The following is a 20,479-nucleotide window of genomic DNA, read 5'->3' as shown; positions in this document are numbered from 1 at the left end:
GAGTGAGAAATAATATAATATTGGTAGAATATTTCCATTTTTAGAAACAGGTCAAATATTAAGGGACGACCCGATAAAGAAAACAGGTCAAGTATTAAGGGACGGAGGGAGTAATTAATTAAAGGTGTTGATGTTGACAGTTCAAGGAATATATCAACCCAAAAGAGTAAAATAAAATGAAACGAATAGAAGTAGACGAATTTGAATAAGAAAAATTATATCTTATTTAAAAATTAAGATACAAGTAATGAACATATCAATCTTGTTTTACAATAATTTACAATTGTAGACACCTAATTCATGTCTCCCCCAATGGGATGAAGACGAAACCATTATCCTTTTTAGGTGGATGGTGCAACTTCGTGCAGCTAGGGAAGGCACACATCACATTGTGTGTATCCTAATTATGCTAATTGACTATGTGACAATTAATTTGAATTCTTAGCTTTATGGTTTTTCCGCATGAAATATTTTGTTTATAATTTACATAACGTATCACAGATATGTGTGTGATGGCTTGTCAAATGAGGAAAAAGTACGAAAAGTATTTTGGGGAGACCCTGAAAAGATTAATTTAATTCTTTTAATTGTTGTCGTGCTTGATCCTCGTTACAAAATTGATTATGTTGAATGGATTGTTGAGTGAGTTTTATGACTCGTATACTTCTAAATCATTGGCACAAAAGTTTAAAAATTTTGGATTAGATTTGGACTTGGCAAAGTCCAATCCAGTCCATCAAATTTACACCCGTAATGTAGGGTCATGTTAGATTTATATCGATATACTCCCTTCGTTTCGGAATACTCGAAACGTTTTCCTTATAAAGTCGTCCAGATTACTAACAACGTTTCTAAAAATGGAAACTTTTATTAACATTATATCAATTTTTCACTTACCCAAGGACCCACATACCTCCCTATTCCCTAAAAATAAACATTTAAAAATACCCCAATACCCCACTATCCCACTATCTATATTAAAAAAAATACCCCACTACCAACTACCATATAATTAAATAATAAGTCAATTACAATGCATTAAACTCTGTGACGGTCAAAGCATTTCGAGAATTCCGAGACGGAGCGAGTATATTTTCTAAATACAAACTTTCTATATTTTTACTTGCCCATAATTTGAGATATTAAAAGTCAAAATATTGTGTTATAATAGTGAAGTCAACCATAGTGCGATATTTTGTGACACGGAGGAAGTACAATTTTTCCTTAAAAAAAATCCAAGATAATACTCTACTCCGTAATAATATATCGATCCCAATACTATTTTATTTTCCCTTGTCAAATTTGACACAAAACTAAAAATATATCATAAAATTTGTAAGATAAGGATTATTCTTACGTGGACCTGGTCTAGAATAATATTAGTGTGGACCCAAAATAAATAGTTGTCTCTAGCACGTTTTTTACCAGCATAGTGACCTTTATTGTTTATATGATAACTATAATCAATTAAATACCAAAATTTTGAGACATAGTAACCATTTTTTGAAGCATAGTAACCCTATGTTTTAAAAGCGAATTGTGACTTAAAATCACATTATTCAAGCACAAATGTATCAAAGACACTATTCTGATATTTTTTTCCATAAATAATCCTAATAAAATGCCAAAATTAATTATGAACAAATTGTTGACTTTATTTTAAGACATGGTCCACAATAAATTTAGTGTGAACCAAGTCCATTTAAGAATTGGTGGTAAGATAATATCCGCTCCCTAATATCCGCAAATAATAATATATCCAATACATATAGTTGGTATTTTCTATTCCTTTTAACCAAAACATATCCTTAGATGTAACATAGTGAAAAACGCATTATTGTGTTTTTGGTGATTGATTCTCCATCCATTATTAATCTCTATTATATAAGCCAAGAGCTGAGGTTAAATAGGTAAATTAACTTTTCGTGTCCACTTGCCAAAATACCAAAATACCCCTATTTTGTTGTTTACCTTGCTGATCCTCTCAACTAAACCCTAACCCTTCCTCCCTCCCTCCCGTTTTCTCTCTCCTTCGTTCAGTTTTCTCCTTCGATCCACTCGATCTTCTTCGATCTCCGTCTCTCTTTCACCGCACACACACACACTCTCTCTATCCCCCGCCTCTCGCCGTCGCCATCACCATCGCCGTCGCCATCACCATCGCCGTCTGATCTTCTGGAGATTCGGGTGAGATTTCAACAACTTTGTTTAAATTTTCATTTTTTTCCAATTGATTCTAGAGATTTTGTTGATTTGATGTAATTTTTTATCCGATTTTTATTATTTTTTCCAATTGTTTTTTTTCGGGTAAGTTATGTACAAATTTAGTGATTTTGATGCCCATTTCGTTGCTTAATGTCTTTGCCCTTCTGTAAAACTGGTAAACCCAAAATCAGCCTTACAGGTGGTGGAGGGCAGCGGCAGTGGAGGCGGAGGTGGAAGCGGCGGAGTAGCGTACAGGTACTTTGATTTTTTCCTTTTTCGGTTTTTGTTCTTTTAATTAGGACTCGAATTTTTTGTCTGATTTTATGGATTTAATATTTTATTTTATCGAAATTTGGTCGATCTTATTGGATTTGAGTTTTGTTTTGGTCGACTTCATGTTTGGTTGAACAAGTATTGGAGTTAACTTTGACTTCCTTTAATGAATTAGGTTTTCGGATTTAAAATCAATAAATTCCTGGCTTAATGATTTTTTTCGAATTAGGGATCTTGCTCTGTTGATCTTTTCGACTACCTTCAGTTTTTACATCATCAATTTAGTTGGATTTTATTCTGATAATACAACAAACACAGAAAATATAATTTTTTCTAATTTTTTTCTTGATAGTATTTGAATTTTGGTGGAATTTTGTTGTTGGTTTTAGATTCAGATGAGCAGCAGTGTAGAAAGAACTCGGGCTGTGGTTCATTGTTTGTAGGAACAAAGCCGAGTCAATGATCATAAATGCTAAAATGGCGGAGCCTTTGTTTTTCCTGTTCATCGCAAGGTACTTTTTCTATTAAAATTCTTTTTTGGGTCTTCAATTGTTGTGTTTTCCTTGAATTTTGCATCTGGGTATAATTAGGTTGTAATTATGGGTAATTTCTGCAATTTTCCATTACCGTTGCAATTGGTTGAACTGGGAACTAGCATTTCATAATTAGTGGTACGCAACGATAGAATTTGATGATTCTTGATCCCGATAAATTGCAGCTTTTATGCTAAGAATTAAGACTTCTAGGTCAGTTCAACTAAGCAGCCTGTGTGATTTTGGCGATACCCAAACGACAACGAAGGTGAATCTCAATTTCTGACTTTTGATATCCACAAAATATACTAAATTTTCGATCTTTTGACTCAAGAATTGAGTAAATTTGACTGATGTTTATTTGACTGATGTTTATGCTACCGAGTTAGATGATTGGGGATCGGTTCGTCAATTGATTAAATGTTGCTTTCTGCATCACGATTCAGAGGTTAGTTATTTACTGAGTTTAATGAGTAATTTTAGATCATACAATCTGAATAAATGACTTTCTTTTTGGGTTTAATGAGTAATTTTAGATATTTTGGTTCACCTGAAAGTGCTGCTGAAATAAAATTTTCTGATTTTATGCTACCGAGTTAGGTGATTGGGGATCGTTCGTCAATTGATTAAATGTTGCTTTCTGCATCACGATTCAAAGGTTAGTTATTTACTGAGTTTAATGAGTAATTTTAGATCATACAATCTGAATAAATGACTTTCTTTTTGGGTTTAATGAGTAATTTTAGATATTTTGGTTCACCTGAACTTACACTCACCAATATAACCTACTCCATATAAGTTATGTCCCTTCTCCCATCCAACTGATAAGTATCTTTAAGGTGATCTTGGTAAATTGACTATAATTATTTGGCTGTGAATATGCTGGTAAAAATCCATGTCTTTTAAGTCAAAGTACTCTGACATTTTGTAGGATCCCATCCCTTTTGGTCACTCAATCCCTTTTTTGTTTTATATAAGAACAAAAGCTCACACTAAGGGTTGAGTTTGATCTTTGATGATTTTCTGAAAGTGTTGCACCTCATTTGATCAGGAAATTCACATTAAAAAATTAAACATTGAACATTTTTGTTCTGTTTTTCGCAAAATACACACAAAGGATTAACACTCAATCCCTTTGTTATAAAATAACAGACTTTTTTAGTAACACTCTTCGTGTGTTTCTGACAATAAATAATGAACATGGTTTATTCTAATAAGTTTTCTGTTAGCCAAGTTTTGTCAGCCTCCTGTCTTCACTTCTCTGCATTTGAAATATACATATACTGCTTACACAATGGAAGAGTAGGCAAGACCCCCATTTTCCCTAAAATTCGACTCTTATATACGAAGTAGTAACTACGAGTGCAGGTAAGTGTAACCCATAGTTTATCCTGTTTAAATCAAAGGGCATACAGAATTTGTAGCTTTATCACAACTGTAATACTGTAAAGGTGATGCCACTGAGACCGTGAGACCACTTGATGGCTTTGGCTAAATTGCTAAAACACTTTCTCCCAAGCAACCAGAGCTAATGAATGTTTGATTTAGGCTTTATTGAGGTCCACGTGGTTTTTCCGGTGACGCATTTTTACTACTTAAATGTTTGATCTAGGTAAAAAATACATCATTACTGATAAACTTCCTTGCAATAAAAGATGACACCTATCTTTGAGGCAACCAATGACCTGACACACTCTACAAGCCAAATTTGTCTATCGAGTTCATATAAAAATCTCTATTTCTGCAGCAAGGAATGAAGGTGTGTTTCCGAATTGTGGTAAAGGTTATAATTTACTTGGTCGCACTTTGCACATTATCCCAGTGACATAACTCAAAAATAATCCCAAAGATTCTTTTAAAACTTGCCATATTTTTTTTTACCTGGAGACTTCTACTGCAAGAAATAAAAATTGAGATGCTACAAATCTCTCTGGATTGTTGGTGGAAGTTAAATAGGTTCCAAATTAGTAAAACTCGAATCGGTTCAGTCCATTCAGAACCTCCTAAAGGTGACATCTTTAGCTGGTTTTTTGGATAATTAATGCTTAATAATGTTGCTTTTGGATAATTAATGCTTAATTACAACTTTTGAAATTATGGGTTTTGTGTGTTTGAGCAGAAAAGTTGTTTTTCTTTGATTTTAGAAAATTTTCAAATCAATTTTCTAGGGTTTTGTATATATTTAAACCCATAAATTGACGTGGAAAAGTTGATGAAACATATTTTTCTGATTAACGGTAAAGGAAAATGTGAATCAGATTCTATATTCATCTTCACCGCCCCAAAAGGTTAGATCTCTTAAATCAGAATGAGATAAATTATTTTGGGGAGGATTAAGAAGTTATTTTAATTTGAAATGTTCATTTGCTCTGAATGTGAATTGTTTTTTTTTCTCACAGAAATTTGAAGACTAGGAGAATATTTGATGAATTAATGCCAAATCGAGATCTCGCCACCCCTGATGATATTATCGACTTTGGGCAACGATTTCGGCACTATTCTGGCAGTTTTGGGCGTGGGATTGTGTGCGTGGTGTTTTAATTGTGTGTGAGGGTTTGTGATGTGATTATGTTTTGTTGCTCTAATGTACGAAGTTGATATAATTTTTAATTTTACTCTTCAAACATTTTCATGTACTCTAATAGATTGTTAAATTGATGTGATTCAGTACATGAATTGATGTAGTTTCTGATATTGAAATGTGATTTAGGATTTGAGATTTATCACTAATGTCACTAAATTGAATTCCAAAATTAAAAACTAAACGAATAATAGCCGTCAATATTTTGATATAGGCGTGTGTGTGCAATTTTAAGTTTTTATAATATGGCAACCGTTCTTCCCCTAGATATTATCATAGAGATAATCATCCGTTTACCAGTGAAATCTATTATACGTTTCAAACGCGTATGCAAATCATGGCGAGCCCTAATAACTGACCCAAAATTCACTCATCTCCACCTCCAACATTCAAAAGCGTCCAATAATCGATTCCTCATCGTCAAATACAACAACTCAAACGAGCTATTCCGTGTCAATCTTGACACTCCGACGACATCTCCTCCTCTGAAAATAACCCTTTTCCCGCAAAAGAGCGAAAAGGATTATTTACTGGTGGTCGGGTCTTGCAATGGCTTGGTATGTTTATGTTCTTTTATTTATAGAGGCTATTTTCATGAGAGCATAGTTTTATTTAACCCTTCAACCCTTACAAGGACAATTCTTTGTGTTTGATTTCAAGTTATATTTATTATCATTCTGAGGTTGATGTTTGGGTGTTAAAGGAGTATGGAGTGAGAGATTCTTGGGTGAAGTTTACGGTTTCGGCATACCAAGTCTCGCCGTTGTTCTCCCGTTTTGTTTACAACCCAGAGGCATTTGCACTTTTAGGCGACGCACAAAGAGTGGTGGATCATTATTCTATCTTAAGAAATTGGTCTGCAGACATTTGTTTCGAGAGTCTAGTCAATGTTGGAGATTACCAAAGGATTACTCGAATCAACAAGTACAACCCCTCAAGGCTAAGAAGTAAGAACTGCAAAGAAATACCTAATTAACTGTTTTCGTCATATTTCTTTTTATTGGAATAATTTTTTTTATTATTGTGATGAATTTTGAAGTTTGTTATGGATTTGTTTATTTTTCTTAGTTATAATAATTACTCCCTTATTTCTTTTTGTTAGTTACGTTTGGACTTTTGCAAGTTTATTTACGTATAATAAATATTCTTTTTTATTTTTATTTTAAATGCTTTAGATTTCATCATTAATCCTGATTTCATTTTTTCAAAATCTGACATTTATTTTCTCTTTGAATATACAAATTAGCTTTTATTTTTATTAAAAAAATTTAAACCCAAGTAAAACTTGAGAACTTGTAAATAAATTTAATGAGTTAATAATTGGACCAATTAAAATTAAAAATTGGCACAAAAACTGACAGTATAATAAATTTATAAAAGTAAAGATTCTCCCACGTAAAGAACATTGTGAAACACTCTAAAAGAAAAACGTAACAAACAAAAAGAAATGGAGGGAGTACTAGATTGATGCCCGTGCCATGCACGGGGTATTTTGCTTATTTTTGTGTTGTGTTTTTTTTTTATGGAATTTTTTCATGTTGTATTTGGCACTATTATATATTTTTGTTGGAGATTGTTTTTTATTCCATCAGAAGATATTTATGACGTGTGGTGTATAATTTAGATAATCGTCGACATCAATTTTATAATTTAGCACGTGCGATGCACAAATTCTATTAAATTGTTAAGTTAAAATAAAAACTCCTATATATACCAACTGCTGTATTTTATATATTAGATTAGATTATCTTTTATTTTGGATTGAATTTCATTTTAGATTTATTTTTTAACTATTAGAGTATTTGATTTTGGATAAAGTTGTATATACGTAGTATTAATAATTAATTGATAAAAATATCTACGTGACAGCTAATTATTTATCTACGTGGTTTTTCATTGGCAGAAACCATTAGATTTCCTACGTGTTAGAGTATGATTTTGGATTGAATTTTATTTTAGATTAGAGTTTGATTTTGGTTGATTTTTATTTTTTTGATATGTGTTTGATTTTGGATGATTTTTATTTTAGATTTATTTTTTTAATTATTAGATTTTAGCCCGTGCAATGCACACAAATCCTATTAAATTGTTAAATAAAAATAAAAATCGTATATATACCAATTGCTATATTTTATATACTCTCTCCGTATTTTAAAAAGAGATACACTTTGACCGACACAAGTTAAATTAATTCTAAAAAGAGATACAAGTTAAATTTATTAAAATAAGATGAAAGTGGGGTAATGGATGGATTATTTATTATAGTAAAAAGATGATGTGAGTAAGTATGGAGACCATAAGAAAGAGAAAAATATTAATATAATTGAAATGGGGACCAAAATATGTCAAAAAAGAAAAGTGTATCTTTTTTAAAATACAGACGTTTAAGGAAAGTGTATCATTATTTAAAATACAAAGGGAATATTAGATTGGATTAGTTTTTTTATTTTGGATTGAATTTTATTGTAGGTTAGTGTTTGATTTTGGATGAATTTTATTTTAGATTTATTTTTAAATTATTAGAGTGTTTGATTTTGGATGGAGTTGTACTCCCTCCGTCCCATATTTATAGTCCCATTTGACCAAAAACACGGGTTTTAAGAAAAATGGAATATAATACATGGAAAAGTAAAATAAAATACAAACGATGATTGATTTGTATGAAAAAGTGAAATAAATTACATAGAAAAAAGAAATATAGTGTGCCGTTGTTTATTGCCTTTGAATGGAGCAAGCAAACGATACTACTATGCAGCAATTATTAGCTTTTATTATTTGTGAATAAAATGTTGTATGCTTGATACTCCAAGACAAGAGCATTCATTTTGTTGCTTAGGCCGATCTAAGACCTCATTATTCTTTGAGAGGCAGTGCGCCAGATAGCTAGATCTTGGGTTTTTGCTGCCCATTTTGTGGTTGAACCCGGTAGTCAAGGAAGAGTGGATTTTCATGGGTTGTTGTATTCTTTCCCCACAAACGGCGCCAAATTGTTCCGGTGTTGAAATAATGGGCTTCGTATGAATGCCCTTTCGTTGGTGTGGAAGATTTTGTTAGCTTGAGTGAGTTGTGTCCGAAATTACCTGCACAATAGACAGAATTACTAGTTTCGTGGTGTTTCCGAGGAAAGCCTTTCCGATGCCTAAGTAAGAACGATGCTCGGATCTAGATGTCTTAAGGCAAGAAATTGGGCCTTGAGCCTTGTATGTGACTGATAAGCCAAGTAGGGTTTGATGTTGTTGTAGTCAGCCATTGGCCTTTGGACTGTTGGACCAATTGGTATCCAATTAGGAGCCCAAACACAAATAATAAAAAACAACAAATATTAACCCGTGCAATGTCCAAGCTTAGATTTTTTTATTAACAAAAGAGTAATATATATATGTATTGTGTACTAATTAAAACAAACAAATACTCGTACAAAGGCAACCTTAGACATAAAAATCAAAAACTTTTGTGTGTCCCCGATCTACGGTATTTTACTGTACATCTAAATATAAAAGTGAACCAGACCAAAGATATAAGTGACCTTATTCGTGGACTAAAGTTACCTTACTCTTGGATAAATGTGACCCTAACGATTGAAAAATGCGACCCTAATAATAAACAATGAAGTGACCCTAATCAAAAGTGATATGCTTGTTACAAGTTATAATTATGATCAATACAACACCACAAATGAAAATATACATCAATACACAAATGTAATATAGGTAGTAGGCTACGTGGAGCTTGACCTCACACCATGTACAATATTGTACATTGCTCTACCATTTGAGCTAATAGCCTTGAAAATAGGTAATTTATAACTAAAATAAAGAAAACTTATAACGTCAATAAGGGTAACTAAAAGAACAGAACAGGTACGAATAACCTTCCTCTTTTAAGCCGCCACACAATATATTATCGTAGATCGGCCTTTCTGAAAAGTTTGTGCATAAAAATGTAACTACATCCAAATACCAAATAGATCAACTTGGCATAATTAATCGCACCCTTTTCTTAATTAATAACAAGCTTAAACTTATGCAGTTACGTTGTTCTTCTCCTTGATTACTCTATGCTCATCTCCAACTAGGACAAGGCTTCCCAAGCAAATTCCGGCGGTCCCATGAATCGCGTGATACTTATAAAACTCCCTACGTATTCTTCTTTCCTTGATCCATGTACGTCTGAATGCGTTTTTTCGATAACGAAAAATTGAGAACAACTGGGAAACTTCAAAGTTAAACCTAACCCAAGACTCTTTATTCCCATACTCCTTCAACACCCATACATAAACATCTTTAACATAGGATTCTTTGTGAACTAAACATAAACATCCATTGAAAACACTTACAACGTACATCATACTTAATAAAATTATGTTTAGGACCGATGATGTCGGTCCATTCCTCGGAACAAAGATCTAAACACGCAATCACACGAAAGAGAAAATTGGTGATATTTAGCGGTAGTGTACAAGATCCAATGTAGGAGATGATCATTGTGGTTGAAATTCCACCATTTCCTTCATGAATACTAACAAGTTTATAGTCGTCATTTAAGTAATCATACCCAAACCCAATGCCTTTGCAATGAGGTCGTTTATAAACATCAATGTGGTTAAGGGTTAGAGGGTTGAGTAACTTAATTCTTTTGATGTAATGTTTTGACGATGCGTATAAACAGATTAAACCATTGCATGACCAAGCAAAAGAGACACCAATTATTGAGGGACAGTTTGTTGTGATGGCAAGTTTGACGGTACGAGAGTGTGGATTTTCAAGGTCGACACGGTATAGGACATTTGAGAATTTGTGTGTGAGGATGAGGAAGCGATTGGTGGCGCTGGAGAGAGATTTTTGGTGGTGGAGATGGAGGCGGACAAATGTAGGATTGGTACTTATAAGGGTTTTCCACGATTTGCATACGCGTTTGAAACGAATAAGAGATTTTGTGTAGAAAAGCACACTGTAAAATCCAAAAATGAGAATAAAATGTGGGCAGAATATTTGATGTGTATAAAGCTGTGACGTGTTACAAAACACTGTCTTAGAAGCAAAATTCGCCCCGACTATGGTGCAATCGTAATAGGCATTGCCCCCCAAGATTTTACACAACAACTCGTTTTAACGTGCACTCGAATAAAACGAATTAGGAACTCATAATATGCTCAGAATAAGATAGAGGAGAGAATGTATTTTCCAGTGTGTCACAACTGATCCCTAAAGCTGATTTATATAGGAACATAAATTCGTAACCGAAAATCAGAATTTATGAACGAAATTAAAACAGAGAATCAGAATTCAAGTGGGAGATTTAAAAGATATGTAACCGAAAATCTGAAGTTTAATTTGCAATTAAAACGGAAACGTGAATCAAGGAACCGTTTTTGTAAATCAAGCGACAGTTACGAAGTGGACTCTGTAAAAGATGGCCCCACCAAACCGCGCACGTGCCATGGACCAGCCGGCGGCGGCGGTGCGCGTGGGAATGCCTCCTTCTAGTCCACTTCAGTCATAATAAAGCTTGCTACTTTATTTAAACTAGATAAAACATCTTTTTTCGCTTAATGTGGGACAATCACTTTAACATTAAATAGTAGGCTTCAAAGTCCTCCTTTTGATTTTCTACCAATGTGGGACAAGCCTTTTTCTCACAAAGTAGTGGAGTTTAAAACTTACTCTTTGCATTATATCCAACAATCCCCCACAAATGCAAAGACCCATTTGAAAAATAAGGAAAAGAATTCTGAGCACTTTTATAGAAGGTTTGATACTTAAATGTTGATGTCTTTCGATTGAATCAACACATAGTGAAGATTAGGCGATTTCTTTATTGAGAAAGTGAACAAATCTGGAACTATCCCAACCAAGAAATAAAACCCAATAAAATATACCATACCTTAGATTATTATGAGTTCCGCGATAGCCAATTAACAACGACCATTATACTTGGGATGCTCATGAGTGCTCTAGAAAAACTTGCCCAAGTTTTCCATAGAAGGTGGCCAGACCTTCACACTCAAGTAGGTGATTTCATCAAGTCTATCACATAGACCACCCATATCCTGGGATATGAAATCATTAAGAGCTATCGCTCAACCTCTCGATACACAAACGGTGAACTCATCAAGTCCTTCTCATTAGGACCACCCAAATCCTGGGATATGAGTTTCATTAAAAGCTACAAAAGCTTAACCTCATAAAAAGTATGTACAAGTCATAGGAATGGGAAGTGTACAAGAATGAGTCTTTCCATGACTTCGTTAGACCACAAGGAACCTTGTGTGAACAAGGTCGGGTGTCCACCATGAATTTCTCAACTAACGGGCTTAAGCCCCATTCCCCTCGACGTATCAAGGATTAATCTTCTATTTAGTCCCTTGGTTAAAGGATCTTCTATATTCCTCTCAGATCTCACAAATTCCATAGTAATTACACCACTCTCTATTAGTGTTCTCACAGATTCATGCCTCACATGAATATGTTTTGCCGTTATAAGCACTGTTTTTAGCAACACAAATAGCAGCTTGAGAATCACAATGTAGAGATACAGGTGGAGCTGGACGCCCCCACAATGGAATATCAGCCAATAAATTTCTCAACCACTCCGCCTCTTGGCCGGCCAAGTCCAATGCAATAAATTCGGACTCCATAGTTGACCGGGCAATACAAGTCTGTTTAGAAGACTTCCAAGAGATAGTTGCTCCACATACAGTGAATACATATCCACTAGTGGAACTTACCTCATCATTGTCAGATACCCAGTTTGCATCACAATAACCTTCTAAAACAGCAGGAAATCCAACATAATGCAAACCCCAATCCATAGTACCCCTAAGATACCTTAATAAATGCCTAAGGGCATTCCAATGATCTTTACTAGGGTTATGGGTATATCGGCTAAACCTATTCACTGCATAGGCTATGTCAGGTCGAGTGTAATTCATGAGAAACATTAAACTCCCAATTATTTTAGCATATTCCGACTGAGACACACTATTGCCTTTATTCTTTTTCAAGTTTACGCTAGCATCATAAGGAGTTTTAACTGGCACCACATCAAAACTGTTAAATTTCTTTAACACTTTTTCCACATAGTGAGATTGAGACAAAGAGAAACCATTACTAGTTTTGGTGACTTTAACACCCAAGATCACATCAGTTTCACCCATGTCTTTCATTTCAAATTGAAAGGATAGAAACATTTTAGTTTCATTAATAGCATCAAAAAGTCAGGACCATAGCTAGTTTCAGTTCGACGCCTTTTACTTTTCCTAGGTTCTACAACATCAGTTTAAACAATAGGAGAAGATGAAGGTATAGAAGAAGAAGAGGGAACAGAAGTAGAAACATCATGTGAAGCATCATGGGAATTGTTATGTGAAACAACATTATTCTTTAAAGGGAAAATATGCTCAAAACATTCAACATCTCTAGATTCACACATTGACGTATCACTCAAACACATGAACCTATAAGCTGCACTATTTTCAGCATAACCAACAAACACAGTATCAAAAGTTTTTGGGCCAATACTTTCCCGTTTAAAAGAAGGTAAACCAACTTTTGCCAAACATCCCCACACTTTCAAATATTTTAGGTTGGGTCCATGCCCTTTCCACAACTCATAAGGGGTTTTGTCTAACTTTTTGTGGGGTACTTTGCTCAACACATAATTAGCAGAAAGTACGACCTTCCCCCACATATTATCAGGTAAGCCAGAACTAATTAGCATTGCATTCATCATTTCCTTAAGGGTTCTATTTTTCTTTTCAGCAATGTCGTTTTTGAAGGAAATAATGCCCTTGGTCCAAGTATGCATTCTATGTTAAGTCTAATAAATGCGGTTCAGTATTAATTAACAAGTTAATAATTCAGTGAGATCAAGTGAGCTGAATGCCTAGCTAGAGGCCGCTTCAGTTCAAGTGGAATTAATGATATTAATCCACAGCTTACTCTTGACTGAACCCGTAGGGTCACACAAATAGTACGTAAACGGATCAAGTATTTAATGGCATTAAATACTCTATCTATGGATATTCGGAATCGACGGATCTTGGTTTCAGTGGGAGCTGAGATCGTCACAGGCAAGAAATGAATACTCCGGAAACGATGATATTGCCGGATCGGAAATATGGATCGTATCGGAAATATAAATATTATCCAAGTGGTAGATGTTGCCGGAAACGGAAACATGGTACGTATCGAAAAATATTATCGGAAATGGAAATATTGCCGGAATCGGAAATATTGCCGGAAACGGAAATATTGTCAGAATCGGAAATATTATCGGAATCGGAAAATAATTCCGGAAACGGAAATATTAAATATTTGTTCGAAACGGAAATTGATTCCGGAATCGGAAATATTAAATATTGTTCGTATCGGAAATGAATTCCGGAACCGGGAATTTAATCGGAAGCGTATCGTACGAATAAGCATCGGACGAGGCCTGCCGGACGAGGGCCCAGCACGAAGCCAGGCCATCGCCCAGCAAGCCACACGCATCCAACAACACGCCAATGCCTCGACCAGGCCCAGCGCAAGGCCAGTCCCAGCCAAGGCTGGCGCGCGCGCACAAATGGGCTGCGGGCAGTGGGCCTGTGCGCCGTGCGCACAGCGTGGGCCGCAAGGCTTGCGCATGGGCGTGCGATGCTCGTGCGGTGCATGTGTACGTGCTATACGAATCCTAAAGCTATCGGAATTCGTGCATAGATTAAATCCTAATCCTAAAAGATTAAATTAATTATTTAGAGTTCTAATAGGATTCTAATTAATTAATTAGTATTCGAACAGGATTCAAAATCCTTTCCAAGGTTCTATAAATATATGCCTAGGGTCATAAATTTATACACGAGTTTTTCATCGAGTATTCAAGTATTCAAAGTGATTTTTGAGAGCAAAAATTCAGTCATACAATTGCCTATATGTGCCGAAAATTCTAAGTACCTTAAGGGCGATCCTAGTTGGTCAAGCTTAAGGCGGATCCGGACGTGCTGTGGACTATCTACGGAGGGACGACATTTGGAGTCCTAAAGACTTGTTCTTGTTCGGTTCGGGCGCAGCTAGGGAAGGCACGCAACAAAGAGTATGCATCTAAACTATGCTAAATGATTATGTGTAAATAATATGCTTTCCTGGCTTTATGGTTTTTCCGCATGATTTATGAATTGTCATATGTATCATAACCTAACAGTGGTATCTCGAGCCTCTTATTATTTTCATAATCTAAATTGCATGAACATGGTTAAATATTACAAATTTGCAAGAATTAAAAGGGGTGATTAATTTTCGTAATTGTTAATTAATTGCAAATTGCGTTTATTTAATTATACGTACGCAGTTTTTCGGCAGTTTCTTCGTTACTCATCCAAATCGAGTGATTTTTGTGTCAATTCCGCATGTAAAAGACATTCTAAAATTTTGACAAAAATAATATTTTTCGGCCGAACTCAGAATTCTCAAATTCGAAGCCTAACTATGACTTTTCGAAGGTTTTAGTTTTTCGAATGCAAAATTTCGTAAATTTAAGATGTTAAATTAAATATTTGCGATTCTTGTTGATAAATCTTGAATTTTTGATTGACCTACTGTATATGTTTAACAAGTTTGAATGCCTAGCCTTGTTAATTATGCAATCTAATTTGTAAGTATGATTAATTTGTTGAAAATTGGAATAATTTAGAATTAATTTGATTTTCATAATTAGTTATAATTTAATTAGAAACCTATGATTAAAAACCACCATAAAAATTGTAAATTTATGTTAAATTTTAAATTTTTATGACCTAGACTTGAATCCATGTTAATCGAAAATCAATTGAAATATAAATTTTCGATTTTTCGCCCTAAAATTATGAAATTAATATTATTTATTAATTTATCATTAATTTTGAATATAAATTTTAAATTTTATGCGATTCGCTCATATAACTTGCACGCACAAAGCAATGGATGCTACGTGTTAACCTTAAGGGGTGTTGTATAGTGCGGGCATGTGACGACGAGCAAGGGAGCTCGTCGCCCATGCGGTACGAATGCAATGAGCAAGGCCATGGTGCACGAGCACAAGGCAGCAGCCCTGCCTTGTGTCGTGGGCTGTGTGCGATGGGCGAATGGGCGAGGGCGAGAGCAAGGCACGAGCAGTCGCGTGTTGGCAGCAAGCGAGCTGCGCCACAGCGCGCACTGCCTCGCGCAAGCGTGCGGAGCCTCGCGCGCAGCGAGCGTAAGCTCGCGTGCCACGAGTGCTGTGCCAAGCATCGATCGCTCGCGCGCAGCGATCGCTGCGCCCAGCGATGGCGTGCGAGTGCTTGTTGTGCGTGCGACGAGCGCTGCGCCCAGCGATGGCGTGCGAATGCTTGTTGTGCGTGCGACGAGCGCTGCGCCCAGCGATGGCGTGCGAGTGCTTGTTGTGCGTGCGACGAGCGCTGCGCCCAGCGATGGCGTGCGGGTGCGTGTTGCGACGTGCGACGAGCGCTGCGCCCAGCGATGGGCTGCGGCAGCATGCTCGTGCGTCGAGCGCTGGCGCGCGCAGCGAGCACCATGCGTGATGCCTTGCGATGGTGAGCAGCAGCAATGCGAGGCAGCGCATGGGTTACGCGCACATGGCCAGCGATGGCTGTGTGCGTGTGGCCCATGGGCGTGCGTTGCGTGGGATTGTTGCGTTGCGATTAGATCGTCTTGAAATTTTAATTTGAAATTTTCAGTTTACGTAATTTTAATTAATTTTAAAATTGATAATTTAAATTATTTTCTTGGATTTTAATTTTGAATATTGTAATTATAATAAATTTTTATTTATTCTAATTATTTTACTAAAATTAAAATCATGAATTAATTTAAATACGACTGAAATTAAATTAAACTTTTTGGATTCAATTATAAATTTATATGAGCTTTAAATTTTAATTAAATTTGTATGTTTCCGGTTAGACTAGAAATACATTTTTATGTTTAAAATTAGTAAATCATATGAATTTATTGGTTTAAGTGGGAGCCCTTTTTTAGTCATAAACTCTTGATTAGGTCTACAAATCCTTAAGGTTAAAACAACTTGATTAGAATTAATAAGGACTGAATAATTTGTAGATTATTGGTGCCCTTGATTAATTGCTGCAAATGTTTATGTGATGCATAATGTGTTTTACTAACCAGCTATGTGGGCCATTCATGATAATGAATGGGTGAATGGTATATATTGTATATGTACTGTTTTGCAGGTTATGAAGTGACTAGTATGGCCCAAATAGGATAGAAAATATGGTATGCGTACCATTAATTTGAATGTAATTGGTCTAAAGTACCAAAGTTGTTTTTCAATTCAAATATGGTATGCGTACCATCAAATAGTTGTAATTAGTTTTAATTATAGCTTATCCTATTTGAAGAAAGTGGTGCCTCCCACGGAGATTTTCAAGACGGACTTTGAAGTTAAAGCTTCAAGATGAAGTCGGGCCATACTAGATCACATTTATCTTATGCATGTTTTAAGTTATTTATTGCTTTTAAATATGTCTTAAAATGCATGAGATCAAAAGCTTGATTATGTTGCATGATTAAGGATTTTAGTTCACTTAAAATCTAACCAACATAGTAAGAGCCTTAAGTTCCAAACTTAAAAATTGAGTTATAAGGTGCCATGCCAAAATATACACTTGCTTGGATATCCTTTACATCAATCTAGTAATAGTTTTCGCTCAGCGAGGTGTTACTTATTGGTCCTAAAGGGGCAAGGTACACAAATAATTGTGAGTACATGTTTGTTTTGGTGAAACTCAACGATATAAGTAAGGAGTCGTTTTATGTCGTGGCAAAATCGATAGGTTTACCTAATAAGTTCTTAGACGTACCTATCAACCAAGAATAGTTTCTAGACTATTAGCAAAAGGCTTTTGCTTACCTAAGATGTTTTAGGATTAAGTCGACAAACTGTGCTTAGTTCTTCAATGATTTTAGGGTCTTGGAATCATTTTATTCACACCTGCCGGAACACATAATTCGAATAAAATTCTAATGACTTGTTTAAATTGCATGATTGCTTTCATTTTCAAGTTATTATTCATGATAAATGTTTAGACTTTGCATGCTTCAATGTATGTTTTAATTATTGTTTATAATTAAATATCTTGCACTGCAATAAATCATTTTAGAAAGGTAACAGTAAATTTCCTCGATTGGTAGTGAATCCAAGAACGATTCACGGAAATGAGAGAAAGTGAGCAATTTAAAATGTACGTTTCTTATAGCGACTTTTATGGTTGTTTTCGAACATCAAAGTCGAATGGCAAACCAATTGGTGCTTGTGAATTCAAAATACACTGTAGTTTTGAGATCATAAAGCATTGAGTTTAAACGCTCAGCTTTACCAATGGTTAACAACCTAATATCTTTGTCCATTTAATTCTCGAATGAGTCTAGTCCCTAGACATTCGAATAGATCGATTCTTAGAGAACTTTAGAAGCTTCTGGTAAGATCATCTAGTTGAAACTTAATATTCAACATAAATTAAATGGTAAGAACCTTGTTGGGGTGACATTGGACATGTCTAACAAAGTATAAAAGTCAACACTAAAGAATTCAATTCTTAAGACTATAAGAAAGGGTACAAGAAATAGGAAAACGAGGAACAAATGAAAGGAATTTACGATTCCGTTTCTACCTATAAGTTTATGTTTAAAGAGAAGTGACCTAGCAATCAAACTTCCTTGGTATCATATACCGCTTGAGGTTCTTACTTCGGTAATAACTCAAACAATGGAAGCTAGGATACACTAATGACCTACAAGTGGGAAATGAAGCATGGCAATGCTACATTAGTTGTAGGGTCATCTAGTTTGTTTTAAGTCCTTTCAAAGGCTGGAACTTAATGGATATTTTGTTCCATAATCAGCATACCTAAATTTCTGTTTCAAACACAGAAAGACTCACATTCAGAAGAACAAAAACAATGTTTGTTTGTTTATTTGAATGAAATGGTCATTTACGGGTTGAGTCAATATGCTTGATTAAAACAAACAACTCTTTAAAAATAAAAACTTTACTAGGTTCAAATCAAACCCTTGATTTGAGTTCCACTAATCTTTGGCATTGTTGCTTAGACCATATCAATAAGTTAACATTCAAAAGCTCTATTTTAATGGACTTTTGAAAGTTCATTGATTTCTAGATCAATTTAAGACGACTAGTCTTACTTGTTGAAAGTAACAAAAGATATGAACTATTGTTAGAACGCCTAGACAATAGAGTTCAAAGCTAAAGAAAGATTTTATGACTTTATTATTTCACATGGATTTGAGTGAATATAGGTTTATTGACTCAAATGTGATATAAGTTGAATCTGTTTGGGTAGTTCCAAGATTCAGAAGTATAAAATCCACTTGGCAAGAAATCATAAAGATCTAGGTTAGATCATGTTAATGATTACTTGAGACCAAATATGATCATCAATGATTGTGTGTTGTAATTTCACAATCTAGGTCCATAAGATATGGCATATCTACGTTGGAATGATCGAAGTCAATTAGTACTTGATTCGATCAATGATGAATCATAAAGACTTTTCCTATAATTTCTAAAACAAAATGCTCAACTACCACCAAACTAAACCAAATTCGTCAAAGCTATTGAAAAGTAATCTCAGAATAACTTTTCATAAAATATATCTAGAGAGTTGCAAAACTCAGTGGAACTTAGTGTTTGTCATTCGACAAACTAAGGCCCAAATATAGATATATGTTTCATTGTGATTTATTCAAATGAGACACAAGGGTATTGTTTCTACCACGAATTTTTGAGAACATAATGTTTGTTTGCTCGAAATGATATCCTTTTGGAGATTCGTTTCCAAAATGACAAGTGGGAGAAAATAGACCTCGAAAGTCTTCGAGTCGAACAACAAACATAAACGGACATTCCGGAGGCTTTCCGAAGTTCTTTAGAAAATCCGAACACGTATTCTTTAAGGACTTTAGAAGTGGCTTTTAAAGAATAGACATCTCTTAGAAGACTTTACAAGTTCTTCAAGGAGAACAGAATATTCAACGGACTTTTAAGTGGCTATTGATATTCTGTTGTTTGATGTTCTATACCCTTGTAGGCATAGAGTTCAAGTCACTGAAACTATGAGATTCTTCTATTAGATAGTGAAGAAACATGGAGTTCGGGTCACTGAAACTATGCAAATTCTTCTATTAGATAGTGAAGAAACCTACAACTTGCAGTCAAACTATTATCATGTAGATTAATGAGTTTGTGACTTGTAAGAAAGCTATGACGAAACCCAGATTCCCTAAAATGGTTAGAGGCCATATATAGACTCAAATGTTTTAAATGGTTAGAGGCCATAAAACATACTCAATGTTTTGATGACAAAATTGAAATTTTGTTGATTTGCAAGAATAGGTTCACACCTATTGGTTGCAAGTTTGTTTTAAGGATAAAAACCATCAAACATGAAATTGTGTTCACACACAAAGCGAGATTAGTTGCTAAAGGTTACAAGCAAATTCATGGTGTGAATTGTGTTGAAACCTCATGCATAATCGTAATGCTCAAGTCTATAATTCAAGCAATGATTGCATATTGGTACATATAGCAATTGGATGACAAAACGTATTCCTCAATCAAATGTTGGAATATAATATGTACATGGTATGTCATAGAATTTGTGGATCCAAATAAATGCTTGAAAAGGAATGCTAACTTATGAAATCTAAGTACAGATTTAAGCAAGCAATTGGGAATCGGAACTGTATTTTAGTGAAGCTAATAAGCATTTTAGTTTCATAAAATATACATGATTCTTATAGATATATAAGAAGTTTAGTGGGAGTACGTAAAACTTAATTGGTCCTATGTGTATCACACACATATCTCTCTATTGTGAAATAACATTCAAATGCTA

General features: G+C 34.8%; 1 long non-coding RNA gene across 2 annotated transcripts; it reads left to right on the top strand.

Moving 5' to 3' along the window:
• The first annotated feature begins 2,919 nt into the window (after positions 1 to 2,919).
• Positions 2,920 to 5,734, top strand: LOC110796254 (uncharacterized). 2 transcript variants are annotated; one of them, XR_008927941.1, is made up of 5 exons: positions 2,920 to 2,990; positions 3,197 to 3,279; positions 3,401 to 3,459; positions 3,612 to 3,669; positions 5,411 to 5,734. It is a non-coding gene; the product is annotated as an uncharacterized lncRNA (long non-coding RNA). The 2 variants fall into 2 exon arrangements; XR_008927940.1 differs by lacking the exons at positions 2,920 to 2,990; positions 3,197 to 3,279 and having other exon boundaries at positions 3,376 to 3,459.
• Positions 5,735 to 20,479: the final 14,745 nt, after the last annotated feature.

This window comes from Spinacia oleracea, chromosome 2 (genome assembly GCF_020520425.1).
Source record: "Spinacia oleracea cultivar Varoflay chromosome 2, BTI_SOV_V1, whole genome shotgun sequence".
Lineage (NCBI taxonomy): Eukaryota > Viridiplantae > Streptophyta > Magnoliopsida > Caryophyllales > Amaranthaceae > Spinacia > Spinacia oleracea.
The sequence above is the reverse complement of the archived record's forward strand: the minus strand, read 5'-3'. Positions and strand labels throughout refer to the sequence as shown.